This window comes from Danio rerio, chromosome 14 (assembly GCF_049306965.1).
Source record: "Danio rerio strain Tuebingen ecotype United States chromosome 14, GRCz12tu, whole genome shotgun sequence".
Lineage (NCBI taxonomy): Eukaryota > Metazoa > Chordata > Actinopteri > Cypriniformes > Danionidae > Danio > Danio rerio.
This window is the reverse complement of record NC_133189.1, coordinates 58,869,931-58,890,097: the sequence shown is the minus strand read 5'-3', so window position 1 is coordinate 58,890,097 and position 20,167 is coordinate 58,869,931. Positions and strand designations below refer to the sequence as shown.

The window sequence follows — 20,167 nt, the reverse complement described above, 5'->3', positions numbered from 1 at the left end:
CCTAGTTGACTACCCCTAGTTGACTACCCCTAGTTGACTACCCCTAGTTGACTACCCCTAGTTGACTACCCCTAGTTGACTACCCCTAGTTGACTACCCCTAGTTGACTACCCCTAGTTGACTACCCCTAGTTGACTACCCCTAGTTGACTACCCCTAGTTGACTACCCCTAGTTGACTACCCCTAGTTGACTACCCCTAGTTGACTACCCCTAGTTGACTACCCCTAGTTGACTACCCCTAGTTGACTACCCCTAGTTGACTACCCCTAGTTGACTACCCCTAGTTGACTACCCCTAGTTGACTACCCCTAGTTGACTACCCCTAGTTGACTACCCCTAGTTGACTACCCCTAGTTGACTACCCCTAGTTGACTACCCCTAGTTGACTACCCCTAGTTGACTACCCCTAGTTGACTACCCCTAGTTGACTACCCCTAGTTGACTACCCCTAGTTGACTACCCCTAGTTGACTACCCCTAGTTGACTACCCCTAGTTGACTACCCCTAGTTGACTACCCCTAGTTGACTACCCCTAGTTGACTACCCCTAGTTGACTACCCCTAGTTGACTACCCCTAGTTGACTACCCCTAGTTGACTACCCCTAGTTGACTACCCCTAGTTGACTTTAATATTTATATATTATAATATTTATATATTATAATATATTTTTATAATAATATATTTTTATATTAATAATTAACTACTAATTCAGTATACTAGGGGTAGAGTTCAGTAGGGGTAATGTTCTTAACTTAAGAAATGACCAGATTTTGTTTAGGGTTGTGTGTTAAAATAGTTATGTTCTTCAGTTACAAAACATCTGGTTTTAGGGTTAAGTTTGAGGGAAGGTTGTTATTTACAATTAGGTTTGACTTAAGGGTAGACATGGTTTAGTCAATTTTCCTTCAATGCTTTAAAAAAATGATTTGTTGCTTGAGAAGTTTAGGATTGGTTAAGAAACCATTGCGGTTACTGTTACATGTAAGACAGTGGTATATTTTGTCTACAAAAAAAGTAGATGAAGAGGATTCAAAATGCTGGTTAAGAATGCAAGAAAGAACTGAACATTGAACAATCTTGGTGAAAGATCCATGATTGGTGTGGATGGGAATAAATGATGATTCAAGTGACATAGTATCCAAGTAGATGACATCGATCCAAGATAAGGCTAGTGTTCGAAGAGAGAGAAAAAAAAAGATGAGGATTGTTAAACTGATTAGAGTTTTCAAAGATTGCACTAAGGAAATCCAGATGACCAAGATGTAGATAAAATGAAACCATGACGCATATGGAAGATCCAATAGATGATCTGACATTAAAATGATCTGAATAAAACTTTTTGGTTGGGTTAGCAGATTCTATTTATAAAAAGTATTAACATGATCCAAACACATGCCAAGCTTCTTTCTGTTGTTTAGGGGTGGGGGTTGGTTAGGGCTGTTTCATCCGCATTAAATTTAGTAACTGCTTATGTTGGGCCATATTTGCTGCTATATTTTTCTACTTGACAGTTCAGAAAGAGGAACCCAAGGATGTTAGACCTTTTTAGGCCATGCACTCCAGCCTTTCTGGGCTTCAGGTTCACACACCAGTCTTGAGTCTATCACAGTCCATATGGGACAGGACACAGAGGTAAGCAAAGAGTTGGTTAATTTTTAGGTTAAGATTAAATTGCCATTTCATTTTCCCCTTTCTATAGATCCAAAATACACCTTGTAGTTAGGTGTAGGGGTGGGTGAGGGCTATTACAGTCTAGGAGTAGGAGAGTATTCAAAATTGAGAAATCAAGATGATCCAAGAATTGTTTGACTTTAAGTTTGTTCTTCAGTTACAAAACACAAGTTTGTTTGACTAAATGTCTAACCTAATTGTAAATAAATACCCTCCCTCAATTTTCCTTAAATGCTTTAATGAATTTGCTGCTTTGATTACTAACAGTTCAGTTAATGAGTGGGTTAGAATCCCTTGCGGTTAGGGTTAGGTGTGGGCCAGTGCTATATTCCAGTCTAGAAACAAGTACACGAAGAGGATTCAAATCCTATTCCTAATTTCATTCAAATAATGAAAGATGGTATCCAAGTAGATGACATTGATCCAAAATAACAGGCTAGTGTTTTAAAAGATCAAAGGATTGTGAAACCTAAGAAATTTTCAAAGAATACTAAAGAAATCCAGGAAACAAGGATGTAGATACAGGAAACAATGATAAAGGTGAAAGAAATATCAAATAGTTGATATGAGATGAAAGAGATTCAAGTAAATACCAAACCGCTTTTGGTTAGAGCTATCTTTCGATAGAAAAGTAGATGAACATCTAAATACATGCCAAGCCTCTTTTGGTCGTTTAGGGGTGGGGGTTGGTTAGGGCCGTTTCAATTTATAAAAAGTAGATTTAGTTACTGCTGATGTAGACACCCACTGCTTTCTTCTTTTACGATTCAGGACAAGTAACCAAAGGATTCTAGAACAGTTTAGGCCATGCACTCCCAGCCTTTGAGCTTCAGGTTCATGCACCAGTCCGAGTCCCTCCCCACAATCCATATGGGACAGGACACAGGTGGGCAAAGAGTTAGGGTCAATGTTTAGGCTAATCCAGATAAAACTGCCATCTCGATCTTATGGAAAGGAGACAATGAACTTAATCTAAACTCATTTAAACTAGCCATCAAGCGTCATTTATATATATTAAGGGTGGAGCCGAACCCAAATGCAGTATTCGGAAAGGCATGAATAGCGTGTTTTTACGAATACTTATTTCGAACAAATTCTGGAAAAAAATATGTTTTCGGGAGCAAGAAAAACATCAAAAAGCAGCATTTCCTCATGAGACCAGTGCATGAGTGAGAGTGAGTGAGTGAGTGAGGCTCAGTCAGAAGTCGGAGGGTGGGGCGGAGGTAAAAGGTGTCTGGCACAAGCTTCTCCACAGGAACCGAGAAGGCTCAGCTGAGTGAACACTTTACTGCATCACTATTTTTGTTAAATAGATTTTTGTACCTTAATTGGGTTCCAGATGCAGTTTATAAACTTGTAGCGTAGTTGAAGCGGAGTTTGATCGGGATATTCCATTACACTGCATTTTTGATATCTGCAATCGGGTGCTCCGTTTACGCAACGTTAGCTCTGTTAGCATGGTAATTTAGACAATAGACTGATGACAGTAACGTTAACGTTTGTTTATAAAGGTTAAAATGATGCTGTGCAGTGGTGTCGAATAGTATGCACTTATGGGAGTTATATGGTACGTCTAAATTACTGTCTTTTGCAGACAGCAAGATATATGCTATAGGCTAGTTAACCTTAGCATAGTTTCCCGTCACTTTTTATTAACTTGAAACTCCTCATATACATTTGGGCACCCAGAAAGTCAAAAAGAGTGAGACTGCTGCTGAGCCATTTCTTGGTCCTCCACCAGTCAAAAAAAAAATGCATGTTCTGTGTGGAAGCATTTTACAGTCAGTGGAGCGGCAGATAACAAAGTGACACTGTATAATGTGTGCAAAAGTGAAATCAGCAGGGTCAGAGATATCAAACATCTGGTCAACATCTTCTATGCGTAATCATTTATTTCTTTTTGGCTTCGTCCCTTTATCAATCTGGGGTTGCCACAGTAAATATATTTCTGCTATTGTAATACAAATGCATTATTGATACATTATCATAGTTTAATTGTCATGTTCAAAGATCTTAAATACCTTTATTCCCCTGCAAACATTTTTAATTGTTGCATTTGTCATTTTCCCTCCAAATAAAATTAAGCCAGAGGCGCGCAACATACGACCTCTAAAAAAGGTGCTGTAACATGTACCTATATGTAGCACCCCAATATGATAGAGCGGCATAACAGTTTAGACACTTGGTTGCTTTTGTTTTTATTAACTTGAAAGTGTTTCAGCTATTCAGTTTAATTGAACAAAGGGAGTGGTTTACATTGCATTAAAGGCAACTACTGATGGGTTGTGTAATGTTAAAAAGAGCTGTTGCAGCATGAGTGGAAAATAAAACTGTATTAGTGCTGCCTGGTCTAACAATAGTTTTAAAAGGGTTTAAACAATAGAGCACTCTCTGGAAGAGAAGTGAATCTCCGTTATTTCATTGACTTATTTTATACATGGTTTATTTTCTAACCAGTCATCTAAAATAATGAAATAGCCTATTATTTTATTAATGGTGAGTTTAATAATTTCATTGACATCCTGAGCATTTGAGACCTTTAATTCGCCTGACTGACGCAAGTTTATTGCATGCAGCACTGTATTTGGTAGCACAAATCTCGCTATGATCCAGGAGAGAACTAAACCAATGACTACATGCAGACTTTCCTGCTGCGCATCGAATAAAGCAAATAAGAAATGCTTATCGAAGCCTATGGTAGAAAGTCAACTTACAATAATTGGACTTTGCTCTAAAGCTTTAGAGTGGCACTGCTGTCCAGGGTACTGTTGTATGATTTCTTAGTCTATATATGCTCTAATAAACTAGTCGCATGAATGAATTTAATAAACTAATAGTCGGTATTGCTCTCAAAATAATCACTAGGTTTTGACATGTTAATGAGCAATTCAGCATTTCAGCAGTAGGCCATTATGTGATTCAGTTATACACAAGTTTGACATTTATGGGGCTGTGTAACACTTGTGTTGTTTTGTTCCCTGATCTTTAATATACTGGGTAGCTATGCAAATATTTTCTAAAAATGTCAAGCTGATATATAGTTTTTTATATCCTGATGCATTTTCAAATCCGTTTTTCACTTGCTGCATTCATTTAATGCTTGAATACTTAACAGCCATCGTTTAACACGGGTGTCAAACTCTGTTCCAAAAGAGCCGCAGCTCTGCACAGTTTAGTTCCAATCCTAATTAAACACACCTGATCAAACTAATTGAGTCCTTCAGGCTTGTTTGAAACCTACAGGTAAGTGTGTTGGAGCAGGGTTGGAACTAAGCTGTTCAGGGCTTCAGCCCTCCAGGAATTGAGTTGACACCCCTGGTTTAAAGGGTTATATTTTACCATCAAAATGTAGCATGTTATATACTTCTGCATCAAGCACACAAGTATGCTTCAGCACAACCCTTTGGATTGTCACATAGCCCTTGCTGTGGCAGTCAGACACTGATGCACACCTCAGTGAAGAGAGCAAGCTGTGATTGGTCAGCTTTGTAGAGCTGACAAGTGTGCCCTAACCTAGTCCTCATCTTCAGTCAGTAATTTTGGGGCCATTTCTGACAGCAACCTGTGTAAAGCCAGATTAAGCATCTGCAAAACTCCATTTCTTCATCTTAATGTTGCCAAACTATCAATAACTGATGCAGAAAAGCTTAGTCATGCTTTCATGACCTCTCAGTTAGACTACTGTAATGAGTTACTAGGTGGTTGCCCTGCTGGCCTCACTAACAAACTGCAGCTGGTTCAAAATGCAGCTGCTAGAGTGCTTTCTAGAACCAAGAAATCACTACTCCAGTTCTTTCATCGGTGCATTGACTCCCTATTAAATATTTAATTTACAATGTTACTGTTTACCTACAAAGCCCTCAATGCTTTGGCTGCCCAGTATTTGAGGGAGCTCCTGGTGTAGAGCATGATAATGATTCCTTTAAGACCCTATAGTGACCCACAAGTCCATGTATTGATCCTGAAGGGTCAGTCTGTACACCAGCCGGTGACCTCTTCCATCTGCAGCAACTCCACAATGGATGTCCACCATTCTCCAGCCTCCGGTGCCTAGACTGCAGCTCTGTACAGGAAGTTTGGCAAGAGGAGAAGTGATCATGCCCAACTAAGCCTGGTTGGAGGTTATTTTTCCCCTTTACTTTGGTCGGTTGGCAAACTGGCTCGCTTGGTTTGGGGCTCGTATAGTTGAGCATGGAAGGATTTTCTCATTGTTTGGACTTTCAGCAGTGAAAATTAAACAGCGAAATTAATCTCTGAAAACTGAGCTGATTTAAACCTCATACCTGATGTGAAAAAGCATGCACATCCTCAAAGATCCTTTGCCCGAACAGTTATAATAGATAGAAGTTTGTATGAATGTTCAAGAAACTGAAGCAGATAAGGGAGATTCCACAGAAGGAAGAATTATTTATACAATGAGTGAATACGTCGTTGAGAGATTTCCAAGGTAACCCATATGCCCGGAGCACTGACCTGCCCAAAGAGCTGATTTAATGTGAATAAACCTCAAAGCAGCTGCCAGGCAAATTATACTGAGTTTTAAGGTTCTGGACAGATTTTAAACCAGTCATCAGAAATATCTCCCAAAGGGTTAACATAATTATGAGACCACTGCAAATGACATGGAGTACTGTGTGAAATAAATTTTGGAAATAGGTGTACTGTCTGTGCCAGTGGTTCTCAAACGCAGGCTTCCTATTAGTGGTACATGGAGGAATCACCAAATCATGCAACAATTAACACTTAATCCTTTGTGTACTAGAACATCGATGTGATCAGCATAGACAGTTTTATGTAGCGCACGATCACAGCACTGTGCTTTGTGTTTATTTTAGTGCAATGTGTCAAACTGTTGAAAATCAGAATCCAAAGCATGATTTGACTGACAAGAAAAGTGGCCAATCACAGTCAACCTTGTCAAGTTTTGCGTTAAACGCAAGGGCGGGACAAAGGCTTTGAGTAGCAGAGACAAAAAAAAACCAAAATGTTTTGTTGGAATAATGCTTCTTGCATGTTTTCACTATAGAGACATCTTGAAGAGCAATTAAACCGCGGACATATTTCCTGCCTATTTGATGATCTACATCCACGTTTTGCTCTCCGACAGAGAGTCGACTCGCCACTGACCTGTCACTCCTCTAAACGGTATGAAAGGAAGGGCAGGAATTATTTATCTTTGCTACTTGACTAAATTTAGTCAAAAGTTTAAGTATTTAGAATTAGATTGATGCATGATCGATGAAAATGCTAATGGTCTTCTTTGGCTGTGTCAAGTTAAACTTAGCAAAGGTGGAACTTTATTACAAAGAATTATGCTGGAAATGTTTCTGGATGAGGTATTTGTGTGATTTATACATTTAGCTGTATTCTGATCTGTCTTAAAGCATTACATGTCAAAGCAATCAGTTGTTACTTATTGTTTGTCAAAATTAACAATAAGGCTCTTAAAGCACTGCTTTGATAAATGTATTGTTGTCATTTCAAATACCTCAAGTAAAATAGTCTTGTTATATTTTTACTGACAGTGTACTTATGTTTGTAAAGTTTGTATTTTAGTTTAAGATCAAATGTAAAATAAAATTTTCATGTAATGTACAGCTATTTGAGAAAAAAAATTGCCATATTGTAAAGAAAAGGTGTAAAATATGTAAATAAAAGGCCAAATTTAAATCTTTATCATACGTTAAATAAACCTTTCAAAGCTTGAAAATATTGTTTAAAAAAAATGGCAAAAAATGTCTTTATTGCCTTAAAGATTGTGCTAGTTTTACCAGTGCTATTGAAAAACATTGTCATGAAAGGAAAAATAAATTTTAAAAAACACCATACTTAGTGTCAATTCCTATACATGTAGCTTTGGGATTTAAGCAATTAAACCAATTAATCAGGTTTAAACTTGATTTCAATGAATCTGATTTTTTTTCAAAAGTAACAAACTAGTACTTTTTAAAAGAGTACTTTGTACTTTTACTTAATATTAGTATTTACTAAAATTTGTGTTATTTTAGCAGTATAATGGTATTTTTACTTGAGTAAAAAAAATTCACAAGCATTTAGTGCAGGTTTATTATATTATTAATATATGATTGATTTTTTTTTTTTTATCAATGCAATGTTTTATGGGTTGCTGAGAATACATTTCAGGTCCTCAATACATAGCATATCAGTCTACCAAAAAATAGGTACTGGAAAAAAAGTGCTCAAAATGCCCATATTTTCATTAGCCTGTGCCAGTATGAACCCTGTCATAAGTACATTTAACATATGTCAGAAATCAAGATTTGTCAGAAAGTGTATGAATGACAAAGCCAATATTTGTGAGGTCCAATCAACATTTCCAGCTTTGATTAATAGGCTAATATGAATACTTTAGATTTAAGTACAGCAGTTTTCTATTTACTTTTAGAACAGTGACATTTTTTTATGAACTTTAAGAGCACATTTCAATTTATTGTTTTTTTATCTGCAAGCACAGTTAATGTTCAGACTATTTAAAATTTATAAGTGACTGACAATAACATATTCTTAATGATAGGAATTAATCTGCCTCATTTTTAAACTGTGCACAGCTTAATTAGGCCTACAATGTTATTTTTTAATACTGGCCATTATGGTGGTACTTGGAGAGACAATTTTCTAAGGTGGTAGTTGGTTAAAAAAAAAAAAGTTTGAGAACCACTGGTCTATGCTATTTTGTGTAGTTGTGAACGTCTACAATCACGCTATGTGGAGAGAAAATAATTCACAATAGAACCAAACTGATTTTCTATGTTTAAGTGAGAGCCTTAAAGTGAGGGCTTTTGTTTTTGAAAGGATTCTCACTACCAAAAGGAATTCTTGATACTTGAGATGTTTTCACTTAAATTTGAGATTTTTGAAGAAGAAACTGGAACAATATTTAAAGGTTGAAATATTTATAGGTTCCAATATTCCTATGAAATTGAGATATTCTAAAAGAGTGAAGTGTGGTTACTTACACAGAGGTTCTGGGGTTGGATTTTCTAGGAGTTACAGAAGATCTTATTTTTAAAACCAGCCATTTACACTAGATGTTCTGGGGAAGGTATGTAGGGTTTATTTTCCTGAAAAGTTCTGGGTTAAGTCTTAGAAGAATAAATATTTTAAATTTTCCCATGGAAATAATGGATCTTAAAGAAAGAGAAAATCTGGTCATTCTGAAAAGTTGTAAGGTTATAATTTGAGATTTGGTGTTTTAAAGTGTCCCTATGGAAGTACTAGTCCTAATCAACCTTAATCCTAGTAAATTCTGGGATTATAAATCTTCAGTAGATCTGATGTTTGAATTGATTTTTGGAAAGGTCTTCAAATGACTGGTGTAGGTGGTGTTGATGCACAATGTGCTGTTGTGTGGAGGTGCTAATCACCAGTAGAAGACTGGGCTTCATTTAAGGCCATTCACCCAAGGCCACCATCCCTGCGTGCTGTCCAAGTGGACCCAGGGGGGCTGAATACTTACCACTCCCCCAAGTGACCTTTTGTTAACACCGCAAGGTTGCCCAGGTCACCCGAGAAGAGTCTGAAGATGTTTCTCTATGAGGCTTACTCTGGCTAATCCAGAGACCAGGCTCCCCAGGACCCCAGATATCTCCAGGGAACAGGAGAGCCCTTGCCCAAATCAGCTAGGAGTCAGGAGTTACAGTTGGCCATGAACTAGTCATTGCCTTCTCCTCACTCCCTGTTGATTTGCTCCAGAATACTTCCAGTCAACATCCAAGGAGTACCATGAATTCAAGATAATCAAAGAACTCACCTGAATGTGACTAGAAGCATTCAAAGAGATATTCCTGACCTCCTTCTAATTACTAGAAATGAAAAAATTTAAGAGGCCAGGTCGAGGTTCAGTCTGGCGGATATATCTCTGTAGATATATCATTCTTCTACCAAACATCTCCCCTAAGGTAATGCAAGAACCAAGCAGACATTATCCTTATCAGGGATAACCGTTGGGAGCATTACCCTGAAGAACAGGAGACCCTGGCCTATTGACCAGGTTTTGAGTCACAGCATTTCGGCAATGGTGATGACCATTTGTTTGTTTGTGTTTTTCTTTGTTCTTGTTTGTATATTTTTATTCAGAATTTGATTATCTGATGTCTAGGTTGTTTTGCCATACTTTGATTATCATATTTAAGCTTATGAAGCCCTTTAAAATCGTGTTTTATTAGAGAATAGACCATATGCAAATGACTCATTAGTATTCGTGTTTTTAGACCAATCCTGTGTGTCCTCAGCTGAGTGTGCTTTCAGTCAGGTTTAGTCCTTTATATCTCGGCCGTTTTTTAATGTTTTGGTTTACTTTTTTCGGCATTTTAATCGGTATGTTGTGTAGAATAAGTGTTGAGCAAATAAACTGTCATTACTGATCAAAAATATTTCTGTGAGGTTACCGTTTATGAGGAGTACAGCTGATTTAGTGTGGTAATTCACAATCTGTGTATACAGATTAATGACTACATTCTGGCAAACTGATTCATGCAGTTTATTGGAGCTGATAGTGCTGAAGTCGTCATGTCAATGATATGATAACACATACACATCACAGTTGTGTGTTTTGACTAGCATGATGTAACAGTGTACAAACAGTGTACATAATAAAATAGAGAAACAGATATTACAGAAACAGACCAGCAGCAAAAATTTAAGATCAGCCTGGCAAGGCGTGAACACAATGGCTGGGAGTAAAGAAGATAGAGCGGGCATTGAAACCAATTTAAATGGTTTTAGTTCTGTGAGAGAGTTTACTGAGGAATTAAATACGTTTTACTTAAGGTTTGATGAGGGTGATTTTAAGTCGGAAAATTACATTTTAAAACAACACCTGTCATGTAGTAAATCCGTAAACATTAGTAGGACTCAGGTCAAAGACCTCTTTCAGAGAATTAATACTAAAAAAAAGCCCGGGCCCAGATAATATTGGTGGTAGGGTGCTGCATACATGAGCTGAACAACTTTCTGAAATATTTCATTGCATTTTTTCAGTCTCTTATATGTTGCAATACTCTCAGTTCATCGTGGACTTGAACACAGACACTTATCCTCCACAATGGCGGCACACAATGGTGTTTGTTTGTTTGTTTAGTTTTTTTTTTTTTTCTTCTTGATTTTGCAGGACAAGACCGGCAGCTGTGGTTGCCAGTAAGCAGATTCACTAAAGGAAAGAAAAACACAAGTTACAGCCAAAACCAAAGATGACATCAACTGAAAATAAAACTCTAGATAAAAATAATAGTGCTAAATAATTAGACAATATAAATGTTCTTTCTGAAGATCTCCGCAGAGATCATTAAACAACTTAAATCAGTGGAGCTTCACTCATTACTGAGCTCGGACTTTTCTGTCATGTGGACAAAACTCTTCATGGAGTTGCTGTTGTTCAGTTGGTCACCATGATGGAGGTCAGCGTCTGCTTTAGTTGGCTTCTTCAGCTGCTTATTTTAACACTAAATTTATTTAGGTAGCCAAAAATAGTTGTGTTGATCAAACAATTTGTATGGCATGAGAAGCCTAAAGGAAATTTAAGAATAAATGTAATCAAGTTATTAAATTCACCTTTATTTATATAGTCCTTTTACAACGTAGATTGGGTCAAAGCTTCACATAAAAGATCATCTTATCAAGAATCAGCCTTTCAATTACAACAATGGTGACAAACAAAAGAAAATCTACCCAGAACAACACAAAACACTCTACTGAAATATAACAGCCAAGAACAGCACACTATAAAGGCAAAGAAAGACATTTCGAGAACTTTAAGTGGCACAGCTTATTTATGCTGCAATGCATGCTGGGAGTTTTGTACTATTGACCCTGCATGCATTATGGCATGGATGAATCATGCAGCTTTTTAATTTTAGTAACCGTGGTTGAGGTCATTATCTTGATTCTTGATGTCTTTGTGTCTAAAAGGGCCATGACACCCCCCACTTTTGGTTAAAGTCTACTTCAGAATTTTTTTAAAAGATGCATGATTAATGGGCGGAGCTCCGCGAGCACAGGGCAGGAGTGGGCGTGGCCAGCAAGGGAGAAGGGGAGTGAACAACTGTTGTTGACAGTTAGCTCACAAAATGAGACAAACTGTGAGGAGATGCATGAGTTTATAGTTCTCAAAGGTAAAATGCAAGGGAATAAACAGTAATTTAATGCCCTGCTACATTTGTTATTTGTAATTTCATATACACATAACCACAATTTATATCATTATGAAGATAAGTGTGTTCATGTAAACCCTATAAATGAGGATTCTCCCTCGATCCCCGGGTCTAAATTATAGATCTGAATGCAGACTCAGTGCAGCAGGTCTCCTGACCTGTCTATTTTAACCATTAGCCCTGCTGGTAATATAGAGGATTTAGGCAAACACAGCAGCACGGCGATGTGTCTGAATGTGAACGAACTCCTGATAAAAGTCAACGTCTGCCATTCTTCAATTCTCGTACTGCTCTCCCGACAAAAATGCTTGCAGCACACACACAGCTTTGCTGTATCAGCCCTGACAAGATCGCAGGGAAAAAAACATGCAACAAACCCATTGGATCATGGAAACAAACACATACGGGCCTTCATGAACGGCTACTGCGTGCCGTGGGTTCGTGTCTCACAGCTTGCTTGAAACTGGCAGGTCTGTCTTGCCTTCAGAAAACACGTGCTCTCATGAATAAGTAAGCAGCCGGCTCTTCTCATAGGATAAGAGAACTCCGCTATGAATAATAATGAGAAACCGACGCGTCATCATTGCACTTGCAGTTCTGCGCTACGTCGCCGATTTTGATCCGCCCCAAAAATCATTTTAAACCCGGAAGCTGAAATTAGCAGACAAAAGCTCAAAATTATCCAGTTTTCCCCACATTTAAAGCTGACAGGTGCTAACATGGTCTTAACTGATGCTCAACACACACACATCTGTTAATATAAAAAAAAAGTTCTCCAGGGTGTCCTGAACCTTTAAATGTGCTTCTTGAGCTCTCAAGGTTTTGCGTATTAAACTATATTAATTAATTTGAATTAATTCTTGTTTGTTGACTCTCCACGGGAAACTTTCCAAATGCCCCAAACCACATCACATAAACCTGCAATTGTTTTATTTAAGTTATGGATCACTAACGATTATAGCTGTAACAATTATTTACATAAAGCTTCTCATTGCCTTTATTGCCATAGCTGATGAGTTTCAGAAACAATAAGATAGAAGAGTAAAGGATCAAGAGCCCAACTAAAGCAGCCTCTGATCTCCAGGATGGTGAGGTCAAACTGGAAATCAATAAAGAAATAAAAGCGCTGTTCATTATCAAATGTTTTTCAGTGGAGCTGCTGATGCTGTTTGTGGAGGTGTTTAAATCAGTTGCTTTGGTGTGAGGCTGTTGCTGTTTGTGTTTATTTCTCATTTTCTCCTTCTGTGATTGTGCTCTTTAACATCATTTCAGAACTGTTCTGAGACCTGGCGAGTCTGCATTTGACTGACTGGGTCAGAAACACATCTGTCTTATATAGCCTAGTGGACCGTGCATGTGCATGCTGTTACTGTGCTTCAAATGGGTTTTGGTTTTGAATCCTTCTTTGTACAAATGCTCCAAAATCAGGATTTTCTCTATTTTAATAATGCTACTGTGTTATGATGTAGTCTAGATAGGATACAGCTGCGGATACACCATCAATACAGCATCATTTGTGTAACACTGTATAGCAATAATTCATATTTTTACAGTACTGTGACGGTTGGGTTTAGCGTTTGAGTAGACGGTATTAAAATACAATAAATGAGGAATTTCAATAATAGTATAAATAAGTCTTGTCAACTTCTGACCACAACCATGTCTGATCTAGAAACAACCCTGTTTTATGACCAAAACAAGACATATTTATTCACAAATAGTGTTTATTCTGATGTCTGACCAATGTTGAAACAAAACAATACAAGAACAGAGCAATTTAACATACCTGCATTTGCCTGGATTCAAACCCAGTTTCCCTGCATGATAGTCAGGAACTCTGACCGCTCTGCTATAACACTTGTAGGTTCAAAGGTACAAAGTGGGTTTTAATACCTCAATTTGCTCAACTGTTCTTTGCTGAAGCTGCTCCAGAGCAATGTATAAAAATTACCTCTAGGTGTCACTGTAGAGTTTCAAAACGTTTCAAAGCTTTGACACATTTGCTTCGACTGTTTCAGTTTCATGAAGCCTCACTTTGCCCACCACTACTGTTAAATGAAGCGAGGAGAGCAAGCTGAAGCAGGATTTCTATATCTGAAACACACATAATACAGGTCAGTCAGAAGCAGAACAGAACAGTTTACATGCAAACTCTAATTCAACACACCAAAAGCAGCTAATCAAGACATTACTATGACAGCTGACCGGGAGTAAACTCAACAGAAAACACCAGTGACAGACAGAAGATCCATTAGAGAAGACTGATAACATGAACAGGAATACTTCACTCAGGTGTGGTGAAAGCAAAGACTCCTTCATTAATGAAATCACTCAACACAAGATATCCAGATTAAAGCAAAGCAGAGGTGTGTTTCACCTGTAGGGTTTCCATGCTCAGCATCACACTCCACCGCAGGTACACTCTGCAGCATTACACTGACCTGCACCGCAATCACAGCCTCTCTGAAAGCACACAGTCAGATCAGAACTCTGCCTTGAAGAGTCCAGAGGAAAAGGAAATTCAGTCTCTGACCCACAACTCACAGTAGGGGGCGGTAATGCTCTGTTTAAGAATGCAAACCGCCAATAAGACAAGAAGAAGAGCTCTACCTGCTGTTTCACCCACCTGTGTGTTTCTCCTCCAGTGTTTGCTCAGCGGTTCACCTGTCCGTGTGTTCTCTCCTGCTCCTCTCGGCCAGTCAGCATCACCAGGTAAGCAGAAAGGGTTCCTCCACTATTATAGATCTGCTTGATGGTGTCTGAGACAGATTAAACACAGCGCTGTGGTGAATTCACCATCATTTCTCTAACACTCAGCCAACAAACAGGCCGTGAGTTACAGCTGATCACTCGCTTCACTGATCTGATCTGTAGATGAGCTGATGGAGAGAATGTGGGGATTTTATTCTTGTGCTTGTCTTCTTGCTCAGCTGTGATATTGCACTAGACAGATGCTGCTTCATCTTTAACATGTTCTCAGACAAATATAAGAGTTACAGTATAAACACAAGCCTCCACAAACCAATAACCTCATTAAAGACTAATCAACAAAACTCCACATCATTTGCACAGACAATCATTTACACAAGATCATCAGACACTGGTCTTATCTGAGAGCTGGAAACAGCAGGGTTTCTGAAGGGTTTAAGATGAGGCGTTTCAAACAACTTTCTTCTTCTGTTTACTGGTGTTTGGCAAACAGTGTAAAGGTGCAGATTCTGCCACCTACTGGACTGAAGGGTGGAGTGCAGCTGAGTTGAGGACTGGAGGGACGGGGAGGTCTAATCTGTTTCATCTCTTCTGCTCTTTCAAATATGTAATCCTTGTCATTTTGCTTTTTGCTTTTCTGCAATGTAACAGTGAAAGGGTTTTCCCACCCCAATCTTTAGTGACTGAAACTGCTGGAATATTTGTTGTTGCACATTACACTAATATACGTGAGAGTGTTTCAGTCCACAATAACAGCTTTCATTTGTGTTTCCTCGTTTTGTATGAAGTTCAGGATAAGTTTGAATAGACATTTTCTTTCCAACACACATTTATCTGCATTTCATATAGACGTCATGCCACTTTATAACCTGTATGTTCTGCCAAATCTTCATCTTGTAGCTGATCAGTCCCTTTTTATCTGCTTTAGAGAATAAAGACCTATCAGACACATCCTAAAGCCACATCTGACTCCTTTAGCGTCTCTTTCACTAAATACTCTGCTGTCTCTTTCTGTTAACACAACATGCCATAAACTGACCTTCCCACATCTGTGTGATGTACATTAATGAAAATATTTCATGTAAAGGTCAGGAAATATTGGGGTTTAATTTGACATGCCTAACCCATTTATTTACTACTTTGTGCAGAATTAATTGAGTGTTTTAATATCGTCAACCAAAATAAATTCAATGACTGTATTTACTGCTTCCACTGTGAAACATCACCGGCTCTTTATGATTATTTTGATGATGTGTTGCTTTAATTAGTATTAGTCATTCCCAATAAATTAATCAAGTGTGTGTGTGTGTGTGTGTGTGTGTGTGTGTGTGTGTGTGTGTGTGTGTGTGTGTGTGTGTGTGTCTCAGACACATTGACCTGTGTGTTTCATGTACTGCTCAACCAATCATGTTGATTTTTTCGTAATCATATTCCTAAATATTCTGTGGTGCTGTTTTACTGGTGTTCCTTCATCAGAAGCGTTTCTCCTAGTTGCACTAGAGCTGAGTCAGTTGTTGGGAAGTTGTCTGGAAAGCTCCAGAACTGATCCTACAGTGTGTTTTGAATAGTTTTCATTGTTTAAGGCTGGTTTGAGAAGTAGAGCTGTATATTGAACTGCTGTAAGCTATTGCTGATCTCCTGATCTGTTTAATGATGGCCTCACCCCGTTACATTCATCCCTTTTACATTCATCTAATCCATTTTGGATATGATTATTAAAAGTCAACTGCTCCCTCTATAATCCTGGAAATCTGCCTCAGTTGTTTTAATATGTGACCATGTGTGTGTTTACCTTTGAGTTGTTCCCTCTTTTTTTCAGAAATGGGTTAGCAGTGATCCAGATATTGAGAAGCTGAATCCCCTTCTCTGTCTTCTGTTTACTGCCCTACTGTGTAATTTACTACATATATTTTATTTGTATCCTGTTTTCACACAGCAGCAGAGTCTGTATAATGATGACGCAGGTGTTTCTCTGCATTCACTGACTCTTTTCCCTCAATGCTGATTTCTGATTCTGGATGAACACATGATCCTGTGACTCTGATAATTCCTGCTATGCTTGTGTTCAGATATGTGCAGTGTGTTTGCGTGTGGTACACATCAGAGGTGTGGACTCGAGTCATGTGACTTGGACTCGAGTCAGACTCGAGTCATGAATTTGATGACTTCAGACTCGACTTGACAAAATATAAAAAGACTTGCAACTCGACTTGGACTTGAACATAAATGACTCGGACTTTCACTTGGACTTGCGCCTATTGACTTGTAAAGACTTGCTTCTTTCTATAAAAAGCCCAAAGATAAAAAGTATGTTGACAGAGCACTCTATCTCTGCGTGTGTGTGCGTGTGTGACAGAGAGCATGCAAGCATACTTTCGACCACTAGCGCTTTGTGGCGCACTTCCGTGTTTTTGCACCAGCGGGAAATTTAAAGATGCCATTTTCATTCTGACTCGGAGAGTGAAATAAACACATCCGCGATCTGCTCCTTTTGTTTTATTCAGCGGAATTACAACAACTGTCAAAGGTAAGAGACTTTACTACTTGCAGTGTGTTACTGTTGTGCAAAAGCATTGTTTTACTGTTGTGTATAAGTCAATAAACTTCATTTTTTTTTTAAACCAAATTTACCCTCTCGTGATTTATATCATATAATTATGAATGAACATGGCTGTAATTTATGTTTTTGCACTTGGTCGTTTGTGTCAATGCGCATATTATGTTTTATCTTTGTGTTTTGCCCATCCTCTGACAGTATTTTCTAACTATTTAATTAGTAGTAACATTAATTACATGCCATAATAACTAGATATATAATTTATTTTTAAAGCTCTTAAAACTGTAAAAAAAAGTTTTTTGTTATTTTCTGGTGACATTTTGCAATAAGGTTTCTTTAGTTAATCTATGTACTAACATGAACTAATAATGAACTATACTTCTAAACCTTTATTAATTATAGTTTAACATTTACTATTGCATTATTACAATTTAAAGTTATGCTTGTTAACATTAATGTTAATGCACTGTGAGTTTACAAGAATTAACCAATAATTTTATTTCCATTAATTAAAGAATAAAATAATGAATACTGTAATGAACTGCACTGCATTGTTTGTTCACATTAGTACACAGATAAACTTAATTAATTAATACAACCTTATTGTAAAGTGTTACATTTTTCATATTTTGGATTAATACTATTAATTTTATTTAGTATTTAAAACCTTAAAGGTATTTTTATTATTGTTGATGTTATGCCTCTTAGCAATATTTTAATCCTCTATATGGTTTTTAATTAAATTTTTTATTGCGAGATTGTAGTGTAATGCATCTATACTGTTGAATTTCTGTTTGTTTGTTTTTCTGTATTTCCCCCTCTATATTTAAGGATTATCTACTATTTTTAAAGTACTTAAAACCAACCATCTAATAAAAAATACAATTAACAATCACATTTTGTTTCATGAGTGTCTTTGTTCCTGTTTTGTAGGACTCTTATTTTAACAGATTTCATTTGGAAACACTTGACTGATCATTCAATTAAAGTTTTACCTTTATTATTCCATCACTCAATGCGATCATTTAATTGTGAGTTGAATTACTCCATTTGTAATTGTTTTTAAATAAACTAAAAACGAAGACTTGTTTTATTCAGTTTGTTGAATGTGAACTTCTCTACTTTACATATTAAAAGATATTTAAAACCACTATGAATGTATTTAAACTAATATTTAAATTTATATAACTGTTTCACCGTGGGTATTTCTATTTTAATTTATTTAGCACATTTATTGGCTATTCAAACATGAAAACAATTTTTAGATACTTTGTGGCTCTAATAAATGGTTAAACATAACAATATCCCTGCAGAAAAATCCAGCTTAAACCAGCCTAGGCTGGTAAGCTGGTTTTAGCTGGTCGACCAGGCTGGTTTTAGAGGGGTTTTGGTCATTTCCAGGCTGGTTTCCAGCCATTTCCAGCCTGGTCTTAGCTGCTCAGGCTGGAAACTGACCAGCAAAATCCAGCTAAAACCAGCTTGACCAGCCTGGTTAAAGCTGGACATAGCTGGTTTTAGCTGGTCATCTCCCAGCCTGACCAGCTAAGACCAGGCTGGAAATGGCTGGAAACCAACCTGGAAATGACCAAAACCCCTCTAAAACCAGCCAACCAGCCTAGGCTGGTTTAAGCTGTTTTTTCAGTAGGGATTTTTGACAAAATGTTCTAAAATTATTGTTTACAAGTGCCTAAGTGGGATTCGAACCCTGTTCTTTATGAAAAGAAAGAAAAATCTGATTGGCTCTGACATTACTTTCACCAGTGGGCAGGTACTTCAATCTGATTTGCTGGTCTCTTACGCGCGTATTCAGTCTCTCTGCATTTGCTTGAGTTTTGTCCACACTGGCGCTTCATAATTTTCCTGCTTTTGCTCTCCAGAGATCCTCCTGATAAATTGATTATTCCAGAATGTTGATATGGTTTATATATTGCTAAACTATTTAGTAACAATACACGAAAAACTATGAGGTTAAGGTAAATTCTATAATAAATACTAGTGTTTTTGAGAGTTAGGTATACTGCCTATGTTTAAGCCAAGTATTATTTACAACTTGTTAATGAATGCTTCAGCATACTGTAGTATTGAGAATAGTGAACTAATAAAATTAAATACAGAGTGTAGTTTTACTACAGTAAAGTGTGGTGAATTGTAGTATAATATACCCAATACTGTAAAAAAACTACAGCACTGGGTCATTTGTTTATATTACACTTGTGTTACCATAGCAACTATAATATTACCCCAACAGATTAATTAAAGTACTTTACTATAGTACTGTTCAAAACCCTGTCCATGCCAATAGATGTGTTCAGGGGCCCTGTGGAACAGCTTTTCCTCAAAATGAAGAGGATGACATGGAAAATGTCCTCCACAATCTCATCAATAATGTGGAAGACAGCAGAGACGTGTTCACTTTATTTTAGTTGCCATGATAAAATGGGACTGATAGTGAGATTTATTTAAAGAGTGAATAGTACAGTAGGCAATAATGCCAAATCAAGTTTTTCCTTATTTTTATCACAGTTACATTTCTGCTTGCGTTAGTTATATTTTTGTTTAAATGTTTTTTTATTTGATTCTTATGGTGAACCTTTTGGATGTTTAATAAATGTTTGTAAAACAAAATGCATTCTTTACATCCAACCTCTATTCTCTGTGTCTTTAAGTGTTTGAAACTGGAAATATCTCATTATAAAACATACAGCCAAAATGTTATGGTTTATTAGATAAAAAATGTAATATGTAAGTCTATTTTAGTATTTTGGTTATTGTTAATAAATAGTGCCTCAATATAAATCATATCAAAAAGCACAAAAGGAAGAACAAACACAAGACACAAATTCTGTATATAATCTCTGAGAGTGCGCAGGAAAATGTGTGCGTGAGCAGTGCATATTTGAGAGCGAGAAAATTTGCACGTGAGCAGCGTATATTTGAGAGCTCGCAAGCAGTTTTGTCCACAGAGGAAATCGGTGCACGAGCATCACACAAGGTAGAGAGCAAAGTTCTTCATTGTTATGTGAAGAAAACAACGTTATTGTTTGTATGAAGTAGCCTAC

General features: G+C 37.2%; 2 long non-coding RNA genes across 2 annotated transcripts; both read right to left on the bottom strand.

The window, feature by feature from the left end:
- Positions 1-888: 888 nt before the first annotated feature.
- Positions 889-9,653, bottom strand: LOC141377704 (uncharacterized). The gene is made up of 2 exons (XR_012390266.1): positions 6,654-9,653; positions 889-4,134 (listed from the first exon to the last, which is right to left on the bottom strand). It is a non-coding gene; the product is annotated as an uncharacterized lncRNA (long non-coding RNA).
- Positions 9,654-10,799: 1,146 nt separating this feature from the next.
- Positions 10,800-14,995, bottom strand: LOC141377623 (uncharacterized). The gene is made up of 3 exons (XR_012390057.1): positions 14,469-14,995; positions 14,220-14,305; positions 10,800-13,936 (listed from the first exon to the last, which is right to left on the bottom strand). It is a non-coding gene; the product is annotated as an uncharacterized lncRNA (long non-coding RNA).
- Between the last annotated feature and the right edge of the window lie 5,172 nt (positions 14,996-20,167).